Raw genomic sequence first — 12,307 nt, 5'->3', positions numbered from 1 at the left:
AGAGCGACAAACCCATAGAACCACAGTGTCAGGTATGACAGACAGACAGACAGACAGACATACATACATATATACATACATACATACATACATACATACATACATACATACGGACAAGCTGTGACCGTTTACATACTAATCTGCGACCTGTGATCGCAACAATAATGTAAATTAATCTCAACACGGGCTGTTGCGTGCAAGTTGCTTTTCTGTCTGTTAAGATGCCGACATCAGGGGAGCCCCTTGGCACTGTCAGGGAGCTGCAGGATGCTGGCTTGGTGCTACAGTAAATGGTAGTAAATAAATCGCCAGTTTATAGTCTAAGCATACAGTATTGTCAGCTTGAACGCATGCCCTGGATGTGCCTCAGATGTTCGGTAAAGAAAAAAAGAGAAAAACTATCGAAAGCAGTAAATGTAAACAATTTAGCACTTAATGTTTAGCCTTTCTAATTACCTTCTAAAAGATGAAACCTTGTTGAAAAAAAACAAAAAACAAAGTTGTCCTTTAAGTAAAAGTAGAAATACTCTAGAAGTCCCATGTTCAAAACATACTTGAAAATCTACATTTGTAGCAGATCTATAAGCTCACAATGCGTCGCATCCCAATGCATTGTGTGAGCTTGTATTTTCAAATGGCTTAAGTGGTTAATGTATGAAAACAGTGTAGTGGAGTAAAGGTAGCCTACAATATTCGCCTCTGTGATGTAGTGGGGTCGAAGTAAAAGTATTGAAACATGGAAATACTCCAATAAAGAAGGAAAGCCTCAAATTGTACTTATAAGTACAGTAGGCCTACTTGAGTAAATGTAATTAGTTACTTTAAACCACTTTAGCCTGGGCCATCATGTCAACAAGGGGTTTGTTATTATTTAGTCACATGCTCTTGTTAATACTTTTTGTTGGTTCATTCGAAAAACACAGACAGACTTTCAACAAGGTGTCCCTATTTTGGGTATGTTTAAAAAATATTTCAAAACACTCATCCACACATTGTAGATCAACTAATTTCTCTACAAGTGTGTGACATCGTCATATACCACAAAATAGGGCATTCATTTATGACAAAATAATTCTAGACATTTAAGCACAGTGTAATTTGTACATGAACAGATAAACACGGTCACATGTTCTGGTTAATAATAATAATGCACTTGTCTGTGACTGCACTTACCACCATTGTATAATCTCAAAGCAGCCTCCACCTCCTGTTCTCCACATTCGACCAGACAGTTGTAATCTCCATCATCTGTCCCTCTGTAGTCTGAAAGAGTCAGAGACGCATTGCCTTTCTGCAGCTCCTGGGTGTTCAGGGTCAGTCTGCCCTTATAGCCCCTCCCCTCTATCACCTGACCATTCTTATACAGGTAAATGCACTCTGTCCCCTTAAACCACTTGATTGTCCTGGAAACCATGCTGGTCTCAGGAGAGGAGTGACAGGGGAGGGTGACATTTTCCCCTGAACTACCCTGAGCATAACCTCCAGTGAGTTTAAAGTAACCTGTTAGAGTAAATGAAATAACCTACTTAGTGACATATTAAAGTAAAGTGTTCATTTAAACATATTTACAATTAACCACTTAGCAGATCTACAAGCTCACAACGCATTACATCGCAAGCTTAATTGGAACATTTTCACACTTTGCTCCTTTTTGTCATTTTGATATTTTTTGGAAAAAAAGATTAAAAACATTTTGAAGATATTTGAAATTGTTGGTCTAGATTAGAATGACATGTCTAAACCAGACACAGCAGGGTTAAGAAGACAGTGCAGTAACGTAACCAACAGCTTTTCACAGTGGGGCTTGGGATCCAGGGAGGTCAGTTGGAATGAAGAGGAAAATGTAAAACAATTAAATAAAATACAATTAAATAAATAAGTAGATAAATAGATGTAAGTGTTTTAATTTATGTTTGTATTGTACCAGTTTATCACTTTCAAAACTATTTTGAGCTGAGGCTCACAACATGTTGCAATGCGATCACAAAATGTGACCTTGTAGTATTCTGTAGTATCTGTCATTAGTGGGATGGGGTATCAAAGCCTTTTCAGCAATTGTTATTACTAGTAAATTGGCCCTAATGACCTATACAGTAAAATTATGTAAATATTCCATAATCATGTTACAGCAGTTAGATCAGTTTAACAACCTAACTTGTAACATGCTTACATTCCATAATAGTGTTGTGTTGATCATTTCCCTTGGACCTATGCTTAGCCAGGACTCACTACATTGTACATTGGTTTAACAAGTGTTAAACTCTACTGGCCTCCTTCCCATAACAGTCAATGGTCAATCTATCAATAAATAAGAAACTGTGTTGTCATATACCATTGAAGCTGGCCCCTGCCATGTCTCCTGTAAGCCTATAAAAAAGAAAAATAGGCAAATTAATACACCTAACATTCATGACATTTATCTATATGATTCATGATGTCTTTATGTACATGGAAATTGTTACACGTTTCAAAGATTGATTGCCATATCAACATTTATAAGACTAGAATTTGTCAAACTCACTGTTTTTGTTCAGTGAGTTTGACATATGTCACCCTTTTCAAATTGGCCTATCATAGCGCCACCAAGAGACCACACTAACCTACCTGACCTGGTGGGGACCTGTGCTCCGAGGTTCTGTGTGTATGTGTGTGTGTCTGTATGTCAGCTGATATGCACCAATATTTCTTTCAATTATAATCCACCTGCTAGTTTAGTGGGCAAGTGAAATGGGACTCGGATTCGATATTCAAAGATATCTCGAAATTAAAAGAGCTTAATTAAGGACCTCTAAATGATCAAACTAGAAGCAGTGCTCTTCCGAGCACAGGTCTCCACCAGGCTGTGCGTCCTGGTGGTGCTACTGTATAAATAATAGGCCAATGTGTAGCTCCCTTCATAACAAACACAGGTCGGCGTCGGTTCTTTATGATAAACGGGCAGTTTATTTCTCCTCCTCTCTTCTCCTCCAAACATACCGTGAGAACTTGGCTGGGTCAGCGACGCTGCTGCCTCCATCAGTCGCAGTCACCTCTGCACTCAGTTCTTCCTGGCTCGTCCGCTGTGTAGTAGAATTCCCTGCTCCCATCCCGGAAAAAAAATCTTCTCTTTGGCTCCTTATCTTATGGAGAGATGGGGGAAAAAAACGAAAACAAGTCAAAATACACCCGAGGTAATAACTGTGAGGTCGTTTTAAAACGGCAACTATTATCCACAACGTCCAAAATGCACCCAAATGGCCGCTTCGGTATAGTCTGGCTTCTGTCTGAAGTGATAAACTGCGGTTGCTTGCTGGCAAAGTCTTTCTTTTCACCTGAATTTGCATTTTGCCAAGGTTGTTTCTCCTACCCGTGATGAGCAGTCGAGTTCTCACTGCATGTTTGGAGGAGAAGAGAGGAGGAGAAATAAACTGCCCGTTTATCATAAAGAACCGACGCCGACCTGTGTTTGTTGTGAAGGGAGCTACAGTGAGAACTCGGTGGCCGCTATTGTGAACGGAGGTTCTTCTTCTTGAGTTGCTCAGTCCTTTAGTCTTTCTTTTCACCGTCTTTCTTTGACTTTTTAACGTAAAATAAACTTTAGAGGTGCATCTTATTGACTGCAAGACGCAGAGCTCAGCTTGTGCTCCTAGGCAGAGTGCAGGTCTGTTTGTTACACCTGTGAGCAATGACATGTAATCATGCCTACATCAAAGAGGCCCCAGTGTGCTGCCAATTGACAGGTCCTTCTTCCATCCCATAATGTTTTAACCACATATCTTAATATTAAGCATTTTAACCTTACATGAAATCTATTATGAACCCAAATATTATTTATTTATACCATGAACTTATACGATTATTTATGCCTTATGAATTTATGACCATTAATTATTGTATTTTAGCAATTTTAGTATTTTTTATAGTTTTTAGTCATGAACAGCACTTACACTCCCACCAAAACCAATCACATTCGAAATGTGGGATTTTCTTAAAGCAAAACAAAAAGTTTGACCTTGAGTGTGTGTACTTTGCATGAGTATGTGACCTTATGTATGTGTACTTGTCTTGTGTAGTGTGCCTTATTCTAAGTGTGGTGTCTCTGACCAGTGGCTTCTTTGCACCATCTGCCCCAAGGGCATTCACTTTTCCATCTAGGCCAGAATTCACTGGCTAGGAAGTGCACTCTTCTCCACCTCTTCTTCTGATGGAGGTCTTCTTTGTGGAACTGTCCAGGTGTGGGATGTTTCACGTTGTGGTATAGTAGCCGTCCTCCCACCCTGAGGCAATTGTTCTTGTCCAGGGTGCTTTCTGTTAGAGGTTTGGATTTCTGAATGATTTCAGTGAAGTCTTCTCGCTTCCGTTTCCTTCCTCTGGACTTGTTAGAAGGCTTTGCAAAGTAGTTCCTCACTGAATTCACTTCCTTTGCCTTGACTTTGTTGACATGAACCTTGCGAGGCTCAGTGGTCATTTCTCGTTCTCCCACCATTTTATCTCCATGTGGGAGATTCTGATTCACAGGACAGTCGGGTCTCTCCTTTGACTGAACTGTGTGTTGCTTATTGTCAGTTGGCTTGATGTCTTTAGCTTGAGCATTGCACACTTTGTACACTTCTGTGTGCACTTCTGTTTTGATTCCAACTGATGGCTGCACAGCAGGTGTCACCTTTTGCATGATGATTCTGTGACTGGTTCCCACTACATCACTGCAGTCGTCCACCGGATGTGAGCAGCCAACGATGCTCCAGCCAAGATCGGTCCTCTGTGCATATGGATGACCATCTTCACCCGACAGGATCTCTCTCGGTAGGAGGGCTTGTTGACAGTTGAAGCCGATCACTAGGCCTATCTTGCAGTCCAACAGAGGTGGAATCTTATCCGCCAATTGTTCCAGATGAGGCCACCTTAGAGCCGTCTCCGAAGTTGATATGTGTGACTTGTCTTTTGGAATTAACTCTGTTGCTCAGTGTGTCTAAGAGCGCATAGACAAGAACTTCTTGATCTGGCTGTTTTATGGATGAGACCCAGACTGGTACGATTGAGGACGTGTGTGTGTTTAAACCTTCTTGTTCGACTCTGGTGGCAGTTGCAAATGCTGTGGCATTCACCTCTGTAGCATTTGCGTCTGTAGCGTTTGCCTCAGTATTTGAGTCGTCTTCTCTTTTAGGTCTTGACCTTTGTTGTTCGTTGAATTTCTCATCATGCAAACATGTTGGATGTCTCCTCTGACATTTTTCACATGTGCCCTTGTCCTCACACTCCTTTGAGCGATGACCAGTCTTTAAACATCCAAAGCAAAGCTTCTCTGTTTGCACATACTTAACACGATCTTCAAGTGTCCTTTCTTGGAACTTTCTGCACTTGGTAAGGTCATGTCCTGTTCTTTCGCAGAGGAAACATGAGAGAGTCTTACTCTGTGTCATGTGTGTAGCCAATGTCTTTGCTTGAATGGGTTGGCTTCGTGGTTGTCTTGGTTTCTCTCCTTCAGAGCTCCTTATTACTTGTACTGAGGATATGGGGTGACAAGCAATCTCTGCTTCTACTGACAGGAAGTCTACAAACACTTTGAAAGAAGGATAATCAACACCTTTCTTCCGCTCTTCATTCACTTTGCGGTTCCAACTGATAGCCGGGGATCCAGTCCCTCATAATGGGAGAGGACCTGTGATGTTCTGCCGCACTTTTTATTTCTGTTTTATCTATTAGTTTGGTCATTAAGGTCCACAGAATGAGAGGCCTGCTCTGCCGGAAACTTCGCGAAAAAAAGTTATGGCCATTTGTATATTCACTGTCCCATTGACTCCACTAGAAATATTTAAAAAAGAAAATAAATCTACATTAAGTAGCATGTGAGGGGTCAAACTAGGGGTTCTTCATCATTCTGAATCCATTGCAAGCATTTGTTTTGCATGAAAAACATTCCTTGGGCAAAATGTTGGCGATGTTTCCGGCAGAGCAGGCCTCTTCTGAGGCAAGAAACTTCCATTCTGCAAAGATCATTACGTACCGACGTTGTACACTCTTTAGCTTTTCCTTGTGAAGTCCTCTTCCCTTTTCAGTCAGGGTTCGTTGTCTTTCACTTCTTCGTAGTGTTATAAGCATTTTTTGGGCCAGCTTGTCAGAATTTTACTGTCACTTTTTTTATTTTTTTATTTTAGATTCAGATGGTTAGCAATGCAGTTTGACAGTGACAAAAAAAATCGAGTCTCTAGGTTGCCTCTAGGGGCTGCAGTCTGCCTCCAAAGCAGAGAGCTGCTGGGCTAAACCACCACGCTATTGGTTCAAAATCACCGCGCCGCGGTACAAACTACCTCTCTCGATTGGCTACGTCGGTAGCCTCTTTCGATTGGCTACGTCGGTTGTCAATCATTTTAGCCCCACAGGCCGGCGCTTGTGTGAAAGACAACAGAGAAGAAGAGGCCTACTGCGCAATGTGCGCATGCGTCGTCTCCAACTGCAGCTTGCTTGAAACAAAACATGCTTCTCTAGCTCTCTATACTAGCTTTTAGTTCGAAATAAATGACAGACTGGGAGAAAAAAACGTATTATTCTACCCTTTCCCACTACTGCATACACTGCAAAGTGTGCAAAAAGAAAGAAAAAAAAAGCGTGGCAATACATTGTCAATGTTATTGAGCGATGGAGGGAACTTGGAGGGGAAGGATGGGAAAAGGTCTCTGAACCAACGCAGAACTTGCTGTGTCTTCTGTACAGGTAATCATTTCTTATGGTCTATTTCAGTATTTTGTTTGTGTATTAGTCCACTAAACGTTACCATGAAGGAGGATTCCCAACTTGTTTCCACGACCTAACAAAACAAACGTTGAAGAAGACCTCTTACTGTTGATAAAAATAAATAAAAGTGCTATTGCATCGTGGCTACTGGTCTGGCTATACAAGCTGCGCGACCACTCCTTTCTTTAAAAAGGTTTATATAAGGTGATATAAACAGTCCAAGTTTGTTTACATTACCTAGCAGTATGCTACAATGACGTTAGCTTTCTGGTGTCTGACTCTGCAGCTTGTAGTCTCTTATAATGGGGGTCCCTGGCATATCTGGGGGTCCGCGAGCTTGTAAGTGTCAATTTGGGGGTCCTTGACATGAAAAGGTTTGAGAACCACTGTTGTAAAATACATTAGAATCCTAACTTTAGTCTTGTGGTTCACACTGTGCTAACATGATTATCTTTGGGGTGCATCTGTCTGACTTGGCAGTAGCCTAGTAGTTGTAGTCTCTTATGGGGGTCCCTGGCATATCTGGGGGTCCGCGAGCTTATAAGTGTCAATTTAGGGGTCCTTGACATGAAAAGGTTTTAGAACCACTTGTGTAATATGCTTGCTAACTAGTCGGTGTTTGTTGAAAATCTATACACTTATTATAAAAATTACATCTCAAAAGGTTGTCAATTTTTTTAAATGTATATTTTATTTTTAGTAGGAAAAGAAAATGGGATTATTACTCGAGTTGTGACCCATACAAATTGGTCTGTGACCCACAAATGTGTCTCGACCCACTGTTTGGGAAACTACCCGAGGAAATGGCCCACAAATAATAGCTACATGAATGATGAGGATTTGTTTTATTATTTTGTGTGTTACTTCAGCTAACCTCTAATGCCTGAAAATGACTAGTCGGTGGGTCAAATTCATTGTCCAGGCGTAAACCTTATGCTGTGAACAAGCAGATTTTGCTGTGAACAAGCAGATTTCATTTTAATTCTAATTATGATTTTACTTTACCAGGCCATGGCATGGACTTAGCTGGGAGCTGACAGGACCATGGAGACAGCAAAGTACCCCGCAGATCCAACCAGTGGAAGACCCCTGGTCTCCGGCAGTCTTCTGAACTGACCTCCAATAACTGTCATTACTGCACTGCCACCAAAGTGCCCTTACACAGAATACACACTGGAAAACTTGGATCTCCAAAGGATTTTGTGCCTTTTTCACTTTAGTGCCTCTGCACTTTGCTCTACAGTGTTTTATAATGTGTTGATATTGTATTTGTTAAAAGTGAAGCGTTTGGTCATGCTTCACACATTGTCACTGTTGTGCTTCACATAACACAATATGTATGTAATGGTAAGACTGAATTCATTTTCCAGTGGATTCCTCGCAACCTGCATCAGTGAAACCACACTTGGAATTTCCAAGAATTGCACCTTTCTAGTTTTATGCAATGTTGATGAATTACATGGGACCACAATGGAAGCAAGTCACCAGGACATGTTTTGTTATCCATTTAGCTCAAATGTAATGGTATGTTATATTTCTGTTTACACAGTGTTTAATCAATCAACACAGATTTTTAAACCAGAGACCAACAATCTTCTACTGAGAACCCACTGTTGAAAACCAGTTTTATTTCAATGTCTGAAGGACAAAATGTTTTACACTGCAGTGGTGTAATAATAAAAAAAAACTAAAAAAACAATCCACCATAAAACTCTTTATTTATTCTTTGTCAGAATATAATGGTAGTCCTGATGTTTTGATTCTGTGACATTATCATATTGCACTTGCTAATTGTCCATCTACTTGCTAATTGTCCATCCTCGTGTGTCAGTTACAGGCTAGACTGCTGCTGCTGTTAAAAATATGAAATGTTGTCAAAGACTTCCCAAAGAAGTAACGTTTCAACATTACAGGAAACAAAGTGTAGATATACAGTATGTGACTGTCTATAGGCCTACTTTGACCTCAGTGGGGCTGCATTTTTTGGATTGCCTACTGAAGTAAAATAAATTCAAAAATAGTTATGCAGTGCGACAGAAGATGACATTTCTATTATGTTTAGACATTTATGCACTTGTGTCTAACAAAACAAATACAAGTAGAATTGTCTGGAATAAACAGCACATTTATTTAATTGCAGGTTTTTGTGTGACCATGGTGATCAGTTTATTTTTTGACTTTGATCATTTTAATCCATGATGACACCACCCAATTACTTACTTTACAGCACCTTACGTTTGTCACGCAATGGTACATGAATATGTAAATATTTACCTCCTAAAATACAGCATGTCATGAAGAAAACTTGAGAGTAACCAGATCCATTATGACTGATTGAAAATATATACTTGATGAACCCCAGCATCCCTATTCTGGGGGGAACATTATGTCCATAATAGCCATACTCTACTTCTACTATATACAGGTATATATTTTTATTTCCTATATATTCTTTTAATTCCATAACCCTACAACTTCTGTACTATGAAGCCTACATGATGACCCTCAGATTGTTGCTTGCAGCACTTCTTCAACAATGTTGGCATTTCTCTGCATCAACTGGGTGCCCAGGGGCCTGGCGGAGGACATTGGGGGAATCTGGCAGGTCGAAGAGAAGGCTGGGCTTTCGCTGAAGAGTGTGACATTCGGTCAATTTGTGCCTGACAATAGAGAAAGACAATAATATAGAGACAATTAATTTCCCACAAAGTAACTTGTTCATCAAAGTATAATCAAAGTATAAATAGTATGTGTGCAATGGGCACACATCTCTCTTTCCCATACTTTGTTAATTATTATACAGTACAACCTTAGCCTACTTGGTACAGTAGCATTTACAAATCACATAAGCTTGAGTTATACTTTATAATTTGATGGTGTCATGTAGCAAAGAGCTGATCTACAAGCTCAGTTATTCCCAAAATTGGGAAAGCAGATTGAAAGAGCCCAAATGCAATTTTAGTAGTTGTTTTGTTACATAGAAATATTATATTTACAACATAATTGTACATGAACAGCCCATTCACCAAAGCAAATATAATTTAAATGTATTGACTTTACTTGTTGTAGCTTGAGTAAAACATACTTGTAAACACTGTGATAACTATGGTAGGCTCTGCCTGGCGTGCAGATATTTAGACTAAAATTGGCATATAGCCTACCAATATATCTGAACTGGACTACTTTGATGCATCATCGCTACTAACTGATGTATGATAACTACTAAAGGGCTATAGCTAACATTATCGCTAACATAGTAACATTAGCTTCAGCTAATATGTTTTTTTACATAAAGATTCACTCGGAAACATGCTGTTGCAACGTGTACACACACACACACACACACACACACACACACACACACACACACTGCGCGCACACTGCGCGCACACGCTCGCACACACACACACACACACACACACACACACACACACACACAGCGCAGCACGTTATAGCTAATCTTAGCCAGCAAACTGAATACAGCCCAGTATAATGTCTTCCAGTAACTTGCTATAAAGCTGTGAGTAAAAACGTTCATTATGACAGATAGTTTACTAAAAGTCAATATATGATAGCTTACCTCCGAATCAGACATTCTGTTCGCCATGCTGCTTTTGTTTTACAACCTCCTCCCAAAACAACTGCAGCTATGTCTGCACTTCGCACAGAGCCTCACTGAGCATGCGCAGTTTTCTTCTTCGTTGGTGGCTTTAGCGCACGGCCATATTTGAGTGAGGCGGGCCATAGTGGGCGACTACAGTTGTCACAGGATTGGCTGTTGATTAGATGCCAAATGCAACCCCTGCAGGCAACATAGAGACTAGATATTTTGCAATGATTATCAAACCCATTGACACTGTCTAAAAAATATAAAAAAAAATAAAAAAAAGTGACAGTAAAATTTTGACCAGATCTGGCACAAGAAATGCTTATATCAGCTTTAACTTGAGGATTGTGGCAGAGAACTTCTTGGCTTTAGCTTGAAACGTTGCGCTTTTAACACAGTCTATCACTGTTGCTTGTCGTCGTTATGCCGACACCTACTTTGTGGGCTTTGCTTAGTTGAATGCTGGATCTTCGTTGCGTTGTCACCCGCGGTGGTTTGTTGTCTCTCCCAGTCTCCTACCCGTGATGAGCAGTCGAGTTCTCACTGCATGTTTGGAGGAGAAGAGAGGAGGAGAAATAAACTGCCCGTTTATCATAAAGAACCGACGCCGACCTGTGTTTGTTGTGAAGGGAGCTACAGTGAGAACTCGGTGGCCGCTATTGTGAACGGAGGTTCTTCTTCTTGAGTTGCTCAGTCCTTTAGTCTTTCTTTTCACCGTCTTTCTTTGACTTTTTAACGTAAAATAAACTTTAGAGGTGCATCTTATTGACTGCAAGACGCAGAGCTCAGCTTGTGCTCCTACTCTCCTAGGCAGAGTGCAGGTCTGTTTGTTACACCTGTGAGCAATGACATGTAATCATGCCTACATCAAAGAGGCCCCAGTGTGCTGCCAATTGACAGGTCCTTCTTCCATCCCATAATGTTTTAACCACATATCTTAATATTAAGCATTTTAACCTTACATGAAATCTATTATGAACCCAAATATTATTTGGGTCAGTGACGTGACGCCCCAAAAAATGTGTTTTTAAAAAAACTTTAAATTGCAGGCATAAAAGTTATTTACTTTTGTTCTACTCACTCTCAACCTTATGGAAATACATTTTGTTTTTAGATATTTTATTGGAATCAGACTGATAGGTATTTTGTTATGGTTCATATCATCTTTTTATCAATACATATTGATGGCACAGTGACTGTGTCATAAAATGTCACATACAGTACACACACAAGGTCTCCGTCTGGTAGAAATCAGACCTTATCTACTGCCATGGAGCCTGTTCCGAAAACAATGGGAATTGTTTTGGTATTCTAAGGCTCGGCCTGGAACATTTGGTGTCATCTAGACACCAGCAAGGACACCTCTCCCCCCAGGAACCCTGTATATGGACTCTTAGTCTTGTGATGTGTGGACAAGAAACATATCCTATTAACTGTTGAAACGTCATCCACTGACTGATGAAATGACCATACTTATACTCATGTCAAAACATAATATGTCAGAGAGAGCACGAACCATTATTTATGTACTGTATATACCTGTCTTGAATACTCTCTCTCCATAGTAAATATTCCATTCTCACTCTGATCACTCTCCTGTCTTATTTCTGTGTGATGGATTATTGTATCTCATATGGGAATAAGAAGGTGTTGTTGTTTACAAATAATAAATCAATCACAGACTTTATTCAGCAGTTTGTTGTACTTGTGCCTAAAATCGTCATATGGTGTGACATGAAAATAATTGTTCATAAAATGAAAATGGAGTACATCTTTCTTAAGTTACTCACTTTATCAAAGTCCTTTATCATAACTATCCAGTGATCCACTATAGTTTTTTGAAAATTAATTATATCTGTATATTTTTTCATAATCGACACTCTGTGTGAGGCCCATGTTCATGATCTTACAACATATTTTAAATGTATTCTGTCAAAACTTTCTCTAAAATTACACAAATATTTGTGACTCTTCCTGATAATATTCTCT

Source organism: Nannobrachium achirus, assembly GCF_963921795.1.
Source record: "Nannobrachium achirus genome assembly, chromosome: 10".
NCBI classification, from domain to species: Eukaryota; Metazoa; Chordata; class Actinopteri; order Myctophiformes; family Myctophidae; genus Nannobrachium; species Nannobrachium achirus.
This window is presented reverse-complemented; position numbering follows the sequence as displayed.